Genomic DNA, 17,355 nt, shown 5'->3' with positions numbered 1-17,355 from the left:
TCGCTCTCTCTATCTCTCGCTCCTCTCTCTCTCTCTCTCTCTCTTCTCTCTCTCTCTTTCTTCTTCTCCTCTCTCTCTCTCTCTCTCTATCTCTCTCCTCGTTCTCTCTCTTCTTTTCTCTCTCTCTCTCTCTCTCTCTCTCTCTCTCTCTCTCTCTCTCTCTCTCTCTCTCTTCTCTCTCTCTCTCTCTCCTCTCTCTCTCTCTCTCTCTCTCTCTCTCTCTCTCCTCTCTCCTCTCCTCTCTCTCTCTCTCTCTCTCCTCTCTCTCTCTCTCTCTCTCTCTATCTCTCTCTCTCTCTCTCTCTCTCTCTCTCTCTCTCTCTCTCTCTCTCTCTCTCTCTCTCTTTTCACTCTCTGTTTCCCGCACGTCTCGCTCATTTACGATACGCAAAACCACACACATGTCAGGGTGCTGGCTCGGTTTCGCCTGCGCAGCGAAGATATTACGTCAGATACCATTGAAATACAAATGCGCAGTAATTGTGAGTGATTCGGCCGTCAGTCAAACACTGCCAGAGTCTATCCCACGTTTTACGCCATGAAATCTATGGTAATCTGGCGCGGGCGGACGACCGCTCGGAGCCATCCGTCACGCACCACTGTCGCTTTCCGCTGGTATCCGCGCACTCCACGGCTGATATTCACGCCACCGTGACGGCGATTAGTGCAGATGTTCTGCACGAAGTCCCAGCCGTAGTTCCACAGAAGTGGAGGCGCCCAATTAGCGGCAGCATCATCATGTCACGCGTCTACAATTAAATCAGACAAATGCAACCCGAGTATTGCACGAGATCGTTAAAACCACCGCGGTGGTTTTTGTTGCTTCGGTTCGTGCATAGGTGAGCGTAGACATTTCTCATAGCTGCGAACTGTGAACGGAACGGACCGAAGCTGTGCAAACGACCGACAATGACACAGCTCGCGGCCAATTAAGCAACATTTAGAACTAGTGCATGAAGTGCTACGAAGCACAGGAAAATGCTATTTAGTGCTCACTGTATTTACCCGCTATGGAAAAGGCAATGACCTGCGTTAAATTAAATATTTGGGGCTATGTCTCGTAACATCGAGTTTCATCAACGCATCACCGTGGTTCATTTACCTAAATACACCCATGACCACGACTGCCAATGGCTTTGCGCGGGGATGGATAGGGCACGATGCGTTGTGAACAGGTCACACGTTTTTCCTTTCAGATGCGCACTCGGGGAGTTACGCGCATTTCTACCATGAATCGCATTTATTTTGCCACCGTCCTGTGTCCGAACCGATAAAGACGGCCTACAAGCCTTATGCAAAGAAAGCGATAATGAGATGCTTTCTTAAAACAGAAAATCTGCATAACCAACACTCCCCGTACATCCCACTTAGCACATGTCAACGCGTCAGTGGATGTTTTGTGAGCGGCGCTGATTTGCATTCACCTGCTGAGGGTCCATCACCGGTGAAAATGATCTGCCATCAAGTCCATTTACTCCATGGCAGCGTTTGGCATCGCAAGCGATCCGCGCTGCAAGGTCGTGTTCAAGACACAAGCACGAAGCTGGTGGCCCGACGCGCCGCACCGACGCCGCTTGTGGCCGGCTCTCTCCAGCGCCGGCCGGCCGTCGGCCCGGCGGGCCTCGGTCGGGACTGGCGCCGGCAGGGTCAGATCCTGCCGTTATTGGGCGCCGGTCTGGCGGCGACCGGCGGGGTGGGGCTTGCGTCAGAGCGGGTCACCGCCCCGGGCCGTCTGACGACAGTGCGGCGCCGGAGCCCGCCGCCGCTGACGGAAGGGACGCCCCGGCCATACTGGGCGGTACGACACGGTACACTGGGGAGGGAGAGCTCTCAGGGGAGGAAGGGCTCCCAGAGCGCCAGCTGGGCCAGTGGGACGCCGATCGGCGGAATATACGCTTCTGCACAGGATAACGCCAGTTCTGCGCCACTATATCGCTGAGCGGACACGAGCACCCGGTGCAGTGGCGTAACATACCGGGGCCGCTTTCGAGGCCAGGTGCGTCGGTCCTCAGCAAATAATGCGGTCCAACTGTTTCCTGTGATTATCCCATCGCGGACGGTGATCACACCGCACTTATCAGAATGATACACCACGGCATATGCTTACCGCAACCCTGGCCAGCAGGTCCGGAAACTACCGTACCCGCGGCTCGGTCACGGTCAGACGCTGCAGACAGGCGTCCGCTCTGTCTCACGCGCGCCACACACTCCGCCGCACGGAGCGGCCAGTCAGCTCATGAGCCGTCCGACGCGGCGAGAGACGAGCCCAGCGAATACAACACCCGGACGGCGATGATCTGTCGAGACCAGGCGACCCCGAACGCAGCGATCTGTTCAGACCAGCCCACCGGGACGGATCACTCAGAGAGGCGCCGGCTCGGCCCAGTCTCGCACAACGGCAGCGCATCCCGCGGCCGGGCAAGCGGTGTGTCGGCCGGACGGTGACGAGGCCGACGTCCGAGTGCAGTTAGGGCGGTGCGATGACGGCGGGAACGGTACCGCGACGCACGCTGCCTGGCGCGGGCTGGACGGACGGGCGTGGCCGCTGCCGCCGCCGCCGCCGCCGCCGCCTGCCACGGACAGCGCCGCCTGCCGGTCCGCAGCGGCCGCCTGCACAGGCAGAGCTGCACACCTGGGAGCGGTGTCTCCTGACACGGACCGCGCCGCCTGCCGGTCCGCAGCGGCTGCGGCCATCTGCACGGGCAGAGCCGCAGACAGGGAGCGGTGTCCCCTGACACGCACCGCGCCGCCTGCCGGTCCGCAGCGGCCGCGGCCATCCGCACGGGCAGAGCTGCAGACGGGGAGCGGTGTCTCCTGGCACAGACCGCGCCGCCTGCCAGTCCGCAGCAGGCCGCGGCCATCCGCACGGGCAGAACTGCAGACGGGGAGCGGTGTCTCCTGGCACGGACCGCGCCGCCTGCCAGTCCGCAGCGGCTGCGGCCATCTGCACGAGCAGAGCCGCAGACGGGGAGCGGTGTCCCCTGACACAGACCGCGCCGCCTGCCGGTCCGCAGCGGCCGCGGCCATCTGCGCTGGGCAGAGCTGCAGACGGGGAGCGGTGCCGGCTAAAGCATGGACACAGAGCCGGAGGAAGAGACAGGGGAAGGGGTGGAGACGGACGAGCCGGCGCAGGCGGAGAAAAACTCGGCTGAGGTAGAGAGGGAGTCGACGGGGCCGGGAGCAGTCGGTTGAGACAGAGGAACCGGACTGCCGGGGGCAAGGACAGCGACGGGACTATTTCCAAACCAGGATATCTGTGGGCCAATCTCAGACATGTGTTTCCGTTTGACAGCCGATGAGACTTGACCCTCGTACTGCATGAGCCGGAGCCAGCAGGTGACCCCAGACAGCCAGCAGAGAACAGCTTTATTTTTTCGGTTTCGGTTCAGTCACATAAGTGAACGTCAGTACATGTTTTGAATGGCGCGACTACCACCAACATTTAATAATATCGAACTTGGGAAAACATTTAAGGAACTAAGATACTGACATCGGGATCTCTTAGCTTCCGCGCATGCAATTAAAACCAAAGGGATTTTAACAGCAGAATGCATGTGATGCAAAAAAGGCAAGATCCACTGGCAGATGTTGGGTCCGTTATACTCCTGAGACGTCGCAGTATGAGCCAGAGACCATGACAAGCCGTGTGAGCCTACTCCGCTGGAGGTCTGCGCCATAGACTACGCCGAGCCGTGTGGCTCTCCCCATTGAAGGTCTGCGCCAAAGACCGTGAGGCGTGTGAGCCTCCTCCGTCGGGGCTCACACCGCGCCACAGATGGCAACGAGGCCCGGCGCGGCCTGACGGCTGCACAGATTGATGAGAACGGCGTCGCTATGTATGTAGTTTTAGTCGCGATGTAGTCAGGATGTCAAGCGCAAGGCCGGTAAAGCACAACTAACTGAGCTGCATCATGTAATGGTTTTCTATTTGCATATCTCAACAGCGCCACACGAAGGGCTCGGCCTGTTTCACTTGGTCCCACCTTGATGTAAATCAAATACAATGCGTCACGAACTACGCTCGACAACAAAACAGCGAAAGTAGACATTTATAGGACGCCGCCATGCGATCCAGCCTGACCATCGCCGGACGATATCACCCGCTCATGCCGGAGCGCGCCAGAAACCCGCGCCCGGCGCCCCCGCCCCTGCCCCGCGGGCATGCCACGCCGAGAGTGACCCTCCGGCCCGGCCGCACGGGTCAGCCGCCCGGGTCGGTGCCGCACGCCCGCCCGGCGAAACCGGTCATCCGGACAATGACGCGGCAGCCGAGGGGCGCGCCGCTGCTGAGTCAGGGGAGCTGTCGGTTTGGCGCCGCCGGCCGGACACACCCGGCGCGCGCAGCAGGACTGGCGGGAGGTGCACTCGGGGTGTTAGATGACGGAGGAGCCGTCGAAGCCTGACCGCGCAGGGCTGTTGGTTCTACACGCTACACAGAGATACTCCAGCCAAACGGTGTGTGGTCGTCCTCAGCGGAAAGCCGGCCGAAGCGGCAGTCTAACATTTGGGTGTAAAGCAGGGCAGACTTCTTGTGGGGACGTCTGGAGAAGAGCTCCTGGCTCGGCCGTCTGCTTAGGATGGCGCGAAAAGAATCAGAAGGAAATAGATCAAGAAATACCACACAGTCATGCACGTCATAAACCAGAGGTACGGCCGGCGTAAAACGTATGATCATTGACATAATGAACTGGAGATAGGAGAAAGCATGATGAAGGGTGGAAACGAATACCCCAGGCGAATCGAGTCGGTTGCGAGTGGTAGGAACGTAAATTCACTTTGTTCTGTCCTCTGTTCTTGATTGTTCCTCTTCTGGGTTGTGTTGTAGTTGCCTCGGAGAAAATATGACATAACGTGCTCTTAAAACACATTGACTGCGACTCCGACAAATGCAGGAAAGAAAGTATGCCAAAGAGCCGCTACCAAGTCGGCAAGATGTGGACTGCAAGTCGGTGAAGAATACCACTGACGATGTCACGACTCAAAGGAGTCACAAAGTCACGTTGTGGAGTAGCTGACGTTGACGCCTGCGAGAGAGGCGGAGCGAGCCGGCGAAAAGCCGGGAGGCGAAGCCTGGCTCTGACATCAGATCATGCAGATCCGAGACGACAGGTGCACGGCGAAACGCCGGAAGAGAGACTCGATCCAGTGGCTGTAGGACATCACAGGACGGGTTTTGAACGGGCTTTTCGATCCGGTGCCCCGCGCCGCTGAAGGCTATCTGTACGGATTACTGTCCCGCACGTAGGGTGGACGGCCGCTCATGGCGCCCACTAGCTCGAAGTACCATTTGTTTTGACTCGGTTTTCGCCGCCTGGCGAGCGCCCCGGCGCATGGTGTGGGCGGTCAGCCCCCGCGGGTGTGATGTCCAGTGTGGGTTGGAGGTGGGCACGAGCTTCGGGCCGATAATCAGATCAGTGCCGCTCGGTTCCCAGGCGCCGAGCGCGGCGCGGTGTAAAGATCGCGCTACATACGTCACCCCCAGCCGCTGCTCGTGAGCCATCGGTGATGGGAGGGCACATGCAGGCGCCCGCTGATTGGGCAACACGGCATTCGCCGGCTCCATCGCCTCCATCTCCGGAGTGCACCATCTCATGTGGCCGACGCTATCGGCAGGTTCGGCGGCAGACCGCCGCCGAGAGTCGCAGCTCGGCGGCGGCAGGCCCGCGCGGCGGCGCGCGCGTGCTTTTTTGCGTGTCACGCTCGGACAGCCGGTGATATCTCCCGGCACGACGCGCGCGCGCGCGCCAGGGAGAGATCCGATAATGGTGACACCGGCCGCCCCCGGAATGATAATCGAGTCGCCAGGTGGAGGCCTGTGCAAGGCGCGGCCTCGCGATCCAAGGCGGTGGGCGGAGTGGGGAGGAGCGGAGAGAGCGCATCGCTCCTTGGTCTGCCACCGGGCGCGGTGTTTTTATGACGCTCTCGCTTTCGTCGGCTGGTGTTCGGCGCCGGCGCCGGAGGCCCCGGCTCCCGCCGGTGCCACGCGCGGGAGGCCGCCCAATCGGCGTGTCACCATCGTCTCTCCGGGTGGCTGACCCCTGTCAATGCGCGGGCGAAGGTCGCCGACCTGCGGACACGGCGTCGCAGACGGGCACCGTGACGCAGACCCAGTGGATGGCGGGAGTTTCCATTAAAAAGCTGTCATAGACCGAGCGGTGGCCAGCGCCATCGCCACGCAGCGGTTAATGGAAAACTGGGCCCGGGTCAGCGGGCGCCGGCGGATGCGGAGCCTCCGGCCGGTCGTGCCGGCTCGGGGGTGCGTCGAGCCAGCGAACCGGAGCCGCAGCCCGCCGGCCGAAGTCGCTGCGGCTGGTACGGGCTCAGCCGGCAGCCGGCATAACCACCAGCAGCTGGCAGCTGAGACGCCCAGCTCAAGCGACGTAACCAGACGCGGCGCAAGATTCAACCACGGCCGGATGGCGACGCCATTAAACCTGACGGTCCGTGAAGCCACGATCAGGTGGCGGCGCTGCTAACCGGCGATGCGAGCCGGACCGGCTGACTGTGAAGCAGCAATCGGCGGGCTTTCCAGCGGCGAGCCTGGGCCACGGCGAAACTGTGTGCCACGGCAGGGCCCCTGTGGCATAGCAATTGTCCGCCAAATGGCCCTCTGTCCGGATCCCGATCGGGACCGAGATGGAGGCGCCTCCATCCGACCGGAACCCCGAGAGTGCTCGCCGGCCGGCTCTTCGACCGAATCGTTGGATCTTCCCCTGAACGCGATCAGATCTCCCCCGATACCAGCCAAGACCGGCCCCGAGCATCAATGCCGGCCGGCGGACTACCGCAGCACCGGTGCTGTTCAGAAACCAGCGATGTCCGCCGCGGGCGCGCACGCACGCGCCGATCCGTGCCGTGCCAGACCTGTCGACGGCGCCGGCTGTGCTACCGGTGCAGCGTCGAGCGCGGGGCGAGGCGCTCTCGCTCGGGCAGCGGCGCTCCGCCCGCCCCCGCCGAGAGGTGCCCCGCCAGCCTGTTTGCGCCGCGCCGCTGGGTCAAGAGCAGCGTCAGCGGTGCGCCGAATACGGCGCCCTCTGGACCGCGCGCGCCGCCCGCCGCCAAATGACAGCCCGCTGACCCATATGGCGGCGCGCTTGCAAAGCCGCGCCGCGCCGCGCGCGACCTGATTTCGGCGACACGTGCGGGGTGGTGCGAACGCCGCGTGCGGGCTGCGGGCGGCGCCGCGTGGCTGGCAGCCGCAGCCAGCCTGGCCGGCCTGGCCGCCGTCCCGAGCCCGGCAGGTGGTGTCGGCTCGCCCGCGGCGCCAGCGCGTGCCAGGCCACGCACAACCACGCTCTCTCGGTGCTGGCTTAGGCTGAGGGTGAGTCGGACTTTTGTTGCTGATGGTATTATGAGTGCGTCGTTGCAGTTCGTTTAAGGGAGCTAGTCCGCATTGACCAAAAAGAAAATCACGATAAAAAAACCCACATTGACGCGGTAGGTTTAACTGTATCAAACTGCAGAGAGCGACAAGCTCTGTGAAGAAAAGACCTAGGATGCGTCTCCTTGATATTCTTAAACGGATAGTCCGAGCACGTCCTGACAAGAGGGGCTGCCGTGGTCTGGCCACCATACTCATTATGCTGACAGATAGGTCGTGGAAAAGGCGGCCGGTCGCTGCTCAACTCAGCGCAGCAAATTATCTACGCTCATGAGGCCGAACTGTTCTACGCCTCGGTTCAGAGGCCGAACTGTTCAGCTGCTGACGGCGACGGCCGAGGGCTGGGCTTAGCGTGGGAACCGCAGTGGCCACTGCACCCGGGCCAGGCCTGCCTTTTCGCGGATCGCTTTGCGCCGCCCGAGCTCCGCAATCAGACGAAATTCCGGCGCCGACTCCGGCTGCGTCGTCCAAGCCGGGCGACAACGGTACAGGGTCAGCCGGCGCGGGGACCCCGCCACAGGAAATCGGCGCAGTTTTATACGGTCCGGCCCTGATTACAGTAATTACGGGAGAAATTCACGGTGCCACTCGGGCGGTGGACATTACTGACGGCAGCTGTCGTCCTCAAAAACCCCGACCGGAGAGGCAGCGAGAGACTCTCGAGGCGCCAGGCGTCGAGATGGCGACAGAGAGAGGGGCGTGCTCGAAGCTGAGAGGAGGAAGCCGAGTGCTGAGGACCCAGTGAAATGTAAAGGATGGGGCACAGTGGATGGTGGGGTGACGAGGGAGAGACGAGCGAGAGAGAGGCACGATATACGGAGAGATAAGAGCATGACAGTGAAAAGTGAGAAAGATGTCGGCGTAAAAGGAACTGAAGTACACGTTTTAGAAGCCGACGAAGATAGAGCGGCCTAGGTAGTATATTAATGCGTTTCTAAATTTTGAAAGCAACGCAAGCATGTACTTCCTTTTTACATTACGCATGCTCCAAGTTCGCTCGTGGAGTACGTGATGCCCAGATAGCCTGCACCCACGCCTGTCCTCCACCGCCGGTCCCGCTCTTTCTGGGCCAACTCCCTGTCCGCCGGATCCGTTTTTACACAGGCCAACAAGGAAGTAGGCGTAATGGCGACCGCGTAATAGGGCCGAGCCGGGATTTATTCGTCTTTCGCCGGGGCCTTTGTTTGAAGGGCGCGCCAGCGCGGCGGCTCAGGGGCGCAGACGAGCTCTCATGCCTTCGGCGGCTTTCTCAGCGCGGCTCGGTGCGCCGCACGCACCCATGGCGCCGCCGGCTAGGCCGACCTTTCTCTGCCTGCCGTCGGTGATGACGCCGTCGTCATTATGCATAGCCTGGCGTGCAGATCTGTCCGTCGGCGAGCGCGCAAAAGTGAAACCGAATGACGCCACGCGGCCGACAATTAGGATTTAGATACGTGCAAGGAAAGTGGTGGCGGCGCCGGCCAGTCTGAGGCAGGGGCGGCGCTGGGAGCGGTGCGGGCACGCTGGGGTGGCGAGGGGCACACCTCCAGTGCTGGCGCCGGACGCGACTACGCCAGGCTGAGCGCGGCGATTTCGCTTCGATTTTGTTTGGAGCGCTGACGGAACTCTCACCGGCTGTGTGTAATGAGACCCGAGCTGCTGACGTGCCTGCTACAGTGTCGTAGGTGGCTTTGTGCCGGTTTCCTTGAGTCAGAAACCCGCTCTGCTCTGCGACGAACGACAGATCGGTTTGGGTAATGTTCCTCCAAACGGTGTCAGGCTCAAGAGATCGGGCGGTTGGATGAATTGTTGTTTTGTATGAAACTTGAAGGAGTGCGCCAGCGCCTCTTCTCCCCCCCCCCCCCCCCCCCAGATACACACCTACACACGGACACACACACACACACACACACACATACTTGTCACGGTGTGACGACGCTTGACCGGGATTTTCACCAAGAACTGAATGAGCACACTGCCTTCCGAGTCATGTCAGACTGATAAAGATGGAGGATCCGAGGAACGGGAGAGGGAGGGGAGAGGGAGGGATGAAGACAGGCAGGCCAGTCATGTAAGATTTCGGAGTTCTTAGCATATCCCATGTCGGTGGGTTGTTTAAAGGAAAAATGTGTTCTATCCATTTTGGTACATGCTTCAAGAATGGTGATAACATTATGCAAAAATGATCGTATTAGCATTTTGTTTTACTCAGTAGTTTTCTTAGGATATCATGGAGGCAAAATGTGTTGCAGATTATTGCGGCATTGTTAGAGCAAACTCAGAGGCTAGTCAAAAAGCCAGCTTACTTTATTGGAGAGTCTCTTTTTATGCACACCTGGGTGAAAAACGATAGCCAAGTTTGGTGCCAATGTGTCGGAACTGTCGCCCGGTACGCCGGGCAGGAGTGGGGCCACAGGAGTGGGGTCAAGGGAACAGGGTCACAGGAGCGGGGTTAGAGGAGCGGGTCACATGAGTGGATTCACAGGGGCGTGGTCACAGGTGCGGGATCGCAGGAGTGGGTTCACAGGAGCGGGGCCACAGGAGCAGGGTCACAGGAGCGGGTTAAAGATGCGGGGTCACGGGAGCGAGGTCACAGGAGTGGGGTCACATAAGGGTATAAAACCAGCGGGGCTGGCTATCACATATCACAGTAGCCCGCAGCGAGCTTAACAGCACTGGCGTCAAAGCCGACAAGTTTGCAGCCTGGTTTGTCCAAGCAATCACCGTTTGGAAGGCTACGGCTGATAGGCCAATCGACCAGCTGAAGTTCGACAGCGCAAATCTTCAACTTCAGCTCGCATATCTGACCAGCCGATGAAAGCATGTTATGCCAAATTCACAGCTTTTAAATTCGAATCGTATCGTATTTGAGCAACTGAAGTGAGATACGAACTAGGGTAACATGCAATACGAATCACACGAGAGTATAGCCCGTTGTAACAGGACGCCTCTGCAGAACTCAGCCAATTCCTCAGCATTTGCGAATGGTGGCGAAATCAATCCAAAGCATGTATTTCGGTGAATGGCAAAGACTGGAAGCAAAACGGAACACGCACAGGCAATCTAAAGCCCTGTCATTCAGCGTGCAGGTGGTTCCACTGTTTTCCTTGCCAGTGCAACAGGCGGCCTCCAGACATGTCGAGAGCGAGGTTTGGACGAACTAAAAAGAGCTTGAGGTTCTCCTAAAAGATGGCTCCGTGATTTCGCTAATTATCGTGACTGATGCTCTGAGTTTTCTATTGTTTCATCATTGACACCGCCTATCGTCGTTTTCGTGGGGTTTTTCGCGGACAGTTTTGTAACGTTTTTCAGTGTTCTTGCACGGGGCAGTGGTTGGATGTCAGTAGCCCTGTTCAACCCATGTACTCGCCGTCTATTAAATCTGTGTAACGTTGAGCTGAGGATAACCACATTCTGTGTGGATCGTCTAAAACAATACAATAAATAGAAATAAATAATCGTTGCGCCCTTGCTGCTTCTGAAAATCATTTTATGAGTGCTTCGAATTTCGGGATCCTCGGACTAGAAGGTACTTCATCGCGTCAAATCCTCGCTTATAAAACTTTGCATTGCGACCTCCGGTTGCAACAGATATGTATTTCGGTTAGTTAGCATCTCGCGTTCTGACAATAAAAAGGTCTCCCACTAGCGGCGAGACCGCATTTTATCACGCCCGTGATGCTGCAATTACTCCGTCGAAACAGCAAACTGTGGAGGCCGGCCAACATAGAAAAACGTACGCGTGGGGTGGACGTGCGTGAACTCACCGCACATGCCAATGGGACGTCGCCTACTGATCTCTAATGCACGCCTGCTGTCGTGGTAGGGGGAACAGTGATAGATGAGATAGCAAAGGGGACGTGCATTTATTTCCTTCTGCCGCCGAGCACATTCCTCATTACGGCTAAAGATGGCGGTGTCGTTTTCGGTGTCAAGCTGCAGGAAAGAGAGAATCGACCGGTAGAAAAAGTCCATCAAACACAGGAACAGCACTGCCCTGAAGAGAGTCATTTGGATTGACCTTTGCTGTCGGGGCCGTTAGTTCAGCGGATGCCGGGTGTGGTGAGTTTCACAAGCCACAGCCATGAGGAAATGGTTACCAAGGATGCCCGTCATTTGTTTGTCACGCAGTAGTGAACTCGCTAATTTCGTTGGAAGACCGCAGAGGCAGGCTGATGTTCAGGTCTGAGTAATGATCAGCAGGTGGAACAAGCCCATCGAATGGTGTCGGTACTGGTAATGGAAGTTTATTGCGCCCTCAGCGATGTCTGAAGCCTTCCCACGCCATTATGCAGTGAAGACTAGGTTATTGGAGGCGCTATAATGAATCATTTCACGTTCAGGAAACAATGCAGGCACGGTTACTCGATTTATGCAAATGCAAGACTTATCGGCAAATGCATATCCTTTTGCCTCCCGCGAAATGCATGTGGATTTTGAATCCACCGTAAAGGTGTAAACCACCTAGCAAGAATATAAGCCTGCAGTGTGCAGCGGCCGCGCTCAGTTCAGATCGTCTGCTGCCGCAGCGCCCGCTCAGCGGCGGTGCTGCCGCCGCGCACTGAGCGCCGACACGTCCCGCCACGCTACCCTATCCGGGTCAGGGCGGTCAGGGAGCGCGGCTCGCGGTGTTGGCGCCACCACGCGCCGACGCTGGCCGGTCGCTCGTGACTGCAGGCAGACCGCCGCGGCCGGCTGCTCGAGGCTGCTCGAGCCGCTCGCTCGCCGTCCGGTGGAGCCGGGTCCAGCCGCCTCTCGGAGACGTCGACCCATCCTGTCCCGAGCCGTCCTGTCCCGACCCGTCCTGTCCCGAGCCGTCCTGTCCCGAGCCGTCCTATCCCGAGCCGTCCTGCCCCGAGCCAGCCTGTCTCAAGCCAGCCTGTCCAAAGCAGCCATGTTCCGAGCCAGCCTGTCTCGAGCCACCCTGTCCAGAGCAGTCATGTTCCGAGCCAGCCTTCATTTTATGAAACGGTCGGTTGTGAGCGTCTTGGGTGCGCCAATGGAGTCCTAAGTCTTGGGCCACTCTGCTGCTCACCAGCCACAGTTCGAGGCCGTCTTCAATCGTCGGCACCATCGTCGCGTCCGCGCCGGTCGCATCGTGGTCCGCCACTGCCGCCACCCCCTCTGTCCACTCCTGCGCCCCCTCTCCTCCGGCCCGTGCTGCGACGTCGCCCGGGCCTTCCATCGGGCGGTCGACGCTCCACCGCTCGGCCGCCGCCGGGCCGAGCCGTCACGACAGTCGCGCCGCTCGCCGCTCCTGGACGCCTCCACGCGGCTCCGGCCGGGCGCTGCGCCGCCACCGGCGCGCCGGCTGGCCGCCGCCGCGCGGGCTCCGCGCGACACGGTCACACGCGCGAGGCGTCAGGCGCGGACCCAGGCGTGGGTCGTGTTCAGGCGGCGAGGCGAACAGTCATGGAAACAGTTAGGTCAGCGGCGCTGGCGGCGCGGGCGCGGACGGCGCCCAACGTCGCCTTGACGGCCGCTGAGGACCTAATCCGGTCAAGATGACGGCTGCGGCGTGTTGGGCCGGACGCGCCGCGATTTTCCGTTCGTTAGATCCCTCGGGCAGATAACCAGATTCAATTACAGGCAGCTGGCTGGTGAGAATTAGTCATCTGGTGTACTGAGGGATACACACGTCAGTTTCTTTGCTTATCTGTGCCAGCTGCTCGACTACGAGTGATGTAGTTTTGAGAGGAGCGCTTTGTGCCGCCTCAGAGGCCCCATCTCGCGTGGTGTGGCCAGGCACCGCATGGGAAGTCGAGCCACGTTTCAAAATGGCTCCCGGGCGAAAGAGAACATCACGTCAGCGCGGGAGCGATTTAGCCCGCCGTACTCCGTGTTCGCTGTCGCTGGCAGATAGGCGAAAGTGGTTTTGTCCATTACTGCCGCCGGCCAACACGGTCGCGGTGCAGTACATTCACGGAAACAATGCGGCGGTGGACACCGCGTAACAGTGACAGCGTAGGAATTCCGCGGGGCGGAAGCGTGCTCTGAGGACATAGCATGACGGCAGCCACGCGAGTCCGCCCGTCTCCCTGGTCGACCGGCGAGCGGGTGTGGGCTGGCTGGGCGGGCCGCGAGAGCCACAGCGCGACGATTGCAGACCGGCGAGCGTTGCGCAAGGCTGGGCCATGCTTTGCCTGCCAGCGACGCTGCGGTATCGACGTGTGTGTGTGAGAGCGATAAGGATGGAACGGGTTTTTCACAGTTGGGTGCGGTGCGCGGCGAGCAGAACGAGTTTGTGTCGCGATCAGAAGGTATTACGTTATGCGGTGCAACCAAGCTGCAAGATGAAGATGCAGAGCTGTTTACCGATTTTGACACGAATGGCACTCGTCAGAAGTTCAGCGTCTGATGTCGTATATCACACGTGCGACGACTATGACGGATGCTGAAATAAGATTCACGGTGACCTTAACATAACGCATTTACAGTAAGCTCCTTTTTGTTTGTACTTGCAATGCTCATGGCTATCCGAATCAATTATGTGATCGAAGGGGATCTTGTGATATATATGTTTCCCGTTCTATCCCATATGGTGTTTGATATGCAGCTCGCATTCTCGTGAACTGTGGTGGCTTATCCAACAACTCATCCCATTTTTATCAGCCTTTTTATTTGTCAGTGTGCTGAGTGTAGCCTCTCAGTTCTCCTGCCTTCCTGGCCCCTTGCTTCCTCAAGACCGATTGAAATGTGCATCCTAGGCGACTTAACGGATGACTTCAGTCCTCAATGGCCTTCTGTGTCGATGTGAGTGAGGCAGTTGCCCGGCGGAGACTTAATTAGCAGTTTGGCCGGATGTCTCTCCGAAATAACACCTCTAGCCTCGGAGGTTACACAGCTGTTTTGGTGTCGGGGCCTTGTGTGAGCGGGCGACCTCCGCCGTCGGCTGCTGTGACACAGGCGAGGTCAGGGGTGACGGCGGACGGGCAGCCCTCGGAAGAGCCTTCCCCACAATGCCGCTGCCTATAAACTGTCTCATCAAACCGGCGCACCCGCAGCTCCGCGACCTTAACTGAACTGCACCTCTCGCCGGGGTGCGGGCGACATCCACAGTGGTGCACCGCCACCGAGTGGATCACCAGCGGAGCGCGCCAGTCACCGCACCGTGCGCCCCTGGAGCAAGGGGCACTCTGCAGATGAGGCGTGTACACCGCCGTCTCGGAAACGAGACGAACTCGACCTCGGAACGGTCGCATGGATCACAACCTGGCGGTGCTTGGAGGCGAGAGCACGGGCGATCAAGAGAGCATAGGATAGCTCCAGTTGAAGCGCCGACGTCGAGTTAGTAATAAATTCGGGGTGAGCTTTTAATGAGATTGGACTTAACTTTTTTCAGTGCGCGTAACACATGATTAATCATCTCATCTCCTCTGGATTACAATCGTGGTAGCTTTATCTTTTTGGGCCGTCAGGTCTTTCCGTTACATTTCGTATCCAACATTTTTTCCTCCATGATGCCAATGGTAGGTTACCGCACGCTGATGCATATCTGTTATTCGCCGATGTTATAGTCAAAACTTTGCATACATTTTTCAAGAGAAGGTGCGAATGACTGGTAAAGTATATGCCATGGGTGTGGAAGATTGCGAAAATGATTACCGTCCGTGGGTCCGACTGCCTTTAACATGACAGTGAATCTCAAGGTTTTCTCAGTAAAACTCTTCGAGCGTCGCTAGATGGTCTTCAGAGAAGGACCGCGACCACATTGCCGTCACCACAGCTAGCGCGCCACAGCCGCTGCCAGATGACGCCAGAACAAAGCCGCCTGAGTGCCGTGGTGTTGGAATGGGGCCTGGCCTGCGTGAGCCCTGACCCCTGCGGTCGGCAGACATCCGAGTACGCTGCAGCCGTCAGCCGCAACCTCGCCAAGTCCGCCGGCTGTCCCGGGATGACGTCAAGCCTTGGGAAAATATGCAACGGCGTTGGCTTGAGTGTTCTAATCACACCTTCCGCAATGTAGACGGCGAGCTGTTGCGGTGGTATCGCCAGTGTCGGCTCGGACCGGGCGCTCGTGGACTCGTGACGGTCCAATCTGTGTAACGGAAATAGTGTCGGCTCTCAGTCACGCTGCGCGTGATACTCCCCCCGTGGGTGTTTGGTATCCCTGACCTCCGACTGTGAGCATGACTTTGATTTGTAGACAACGGTACGGTTTCACTCGCGAGCTGCATGCATGAGATCGGTACTGCTGTACCCGCAACTCATTTGCATGACGTTCGCCCGGCCGCTTTTCCCTGCAGAGGAACGCAGTGTCGCCCTGGCAAGATCTCAGCCCGATCGCTTCCGCGTCAGCCATGAGGGGCGTCGTGGAGCGGAATCTGGAGCCTGCGACGGCCGAGGTGGCGAGCGAGTAGCAGCGGAATGGTAGACGATTTGGCTGATAGAGACGATCAGAGCGTGGAATGCCATGCCCATTGACGCTCGGAAACTTTAAATACTTATGATATGAATGCGGGCAATGTGGAGCGTGTCAACGGAGTCATGGGCTGCTTATTTCCTACAATTACATTGATTAGCCGGTTGAATAATAATTAGTCGATGAATTCACATTAGATGCGCTTCGACTTCATTCGCAATGTCTGAAAAGCTTCTGATTTACGCTAATGAAGGCGTCTTATCAGTTAACCAATAGCATCGAATGCTGTGATTTCGTGTGATTTTCTTTCACATCAGTGTGGGATTCACCTCTCTATAAATTCTTCCCAATGCAAATGATGCACCCGAGTAAATTTGCCACTTCACTGCATTTACCCTACAAATGAACAAATGTCCACATCAATACCCTGTATGGCTCTAAAAACGGCACGCTGTCAACAGGTTGGATGCACCCACGGCATGTGCTTTCCAACTTTGTCAGGGTGAGGCGTGCCGGACCGGCGAAATAAGCATCGGCATTGTTCACAACTTTCCAGCTTCGGCTCATTTTTGAAGACGACGCCCCGTGGCGTTGGATGAATACTGAACTTATGGCAGGTTCGGGTCGGAGGACTATTCGGCGCAAACAATGCACACCATTCACTGACCATGTAGTATGGACATGGCCTTTTAGCAACCCCAACATCCAATGGACGCACCAGGTTACCATTGGATTTTGTCATACAGAGCACCCTGCACAACTTATCTGATGGTGAAATTTTAACGTCATTTTGGGCGAGCAGACAAACAAGCTCAGAAACTCAAACTATCGATTCGATGACTTCATAGGCTTTTTAGCCATATTTGTTTGACTCATTAGTAAACACGAGGTTACATTTAATGTGCAATTTCTCATTTATGATGAGGTCCCTGGAGCAGTTTCGTATGAGAGAATGACCGACCCACGACACTCGTAGTTTCCATGCGTTATTAGCCCAATTTGACATATACAATACAACCTTGAACTTCATGTAGCTACATGCCACATTTATCGGTAAATTGTTGGTGTGCGATTGGCTAACCGGACAGAAAACCTGCCATGCTCGAGAAATACCTGACAGCAGGGCCATTGGTACTCATTGAAGCATTCATAGCACTGGATTAACTGTGGCGTAACAATCGATGCCGTGCTTGCCTTGGCCGTCAGTACTTTGCTTTCCGGCACACTGTGTCCTTCACCACGTATAGTTAACATTTTATTGAGATTGGACTTTCTAGCTACTGTTGGTTTCGGAGGTAATTGGATACATTTCCACTTTACCGACCCCAATTTCCGCGATATTTTTACAGTTGATTGGTCACAAGAGGCCATGTTTGTACGGTGCGCAAAGTGATTCGAGGAATAAATTGTCCTTGTCGCGACGTCGCGAAACCATCGTTTTTTGCGCTCTCTCATACGCCTCGTGCCTATTTTGTCTTCCAAAGTTCCTTCGGTGTAGAAGTTTCCAAATGGGCGGAAGTCATTCTACTATTATTGCGGAGAGCGTGCGGCCTTGAGCACGTTAAAATGCTTTGGCGATTATTAACGCCAGCTGTGGCGCCGTACGTGACTGATGTCAACTATTTTTTTTTTT

Source organism: Pollicipes pollicipes, unplaced genomic scaffold (assembly GCF_011947565.3).
Source record: "Pollicipes pollicipes isolate AB1234 unplaced genomic scaffold, Ppol_2.1 Scaffold_7261;HRSCAF=8764_pilon_pilon_pilon, whole genome shotgun sequence".
Classification (NCBI taxonomy): domain Eukaryota; kingdom Metazoa; phylum Arthropoda; class Thecostraca; order Pollicipedomorpha; family Pollicipedidae; genus Pollicipes; species Pollicipes pollicipes.
Note: the sequence above shows the minus strand (reverse complement) of the source record.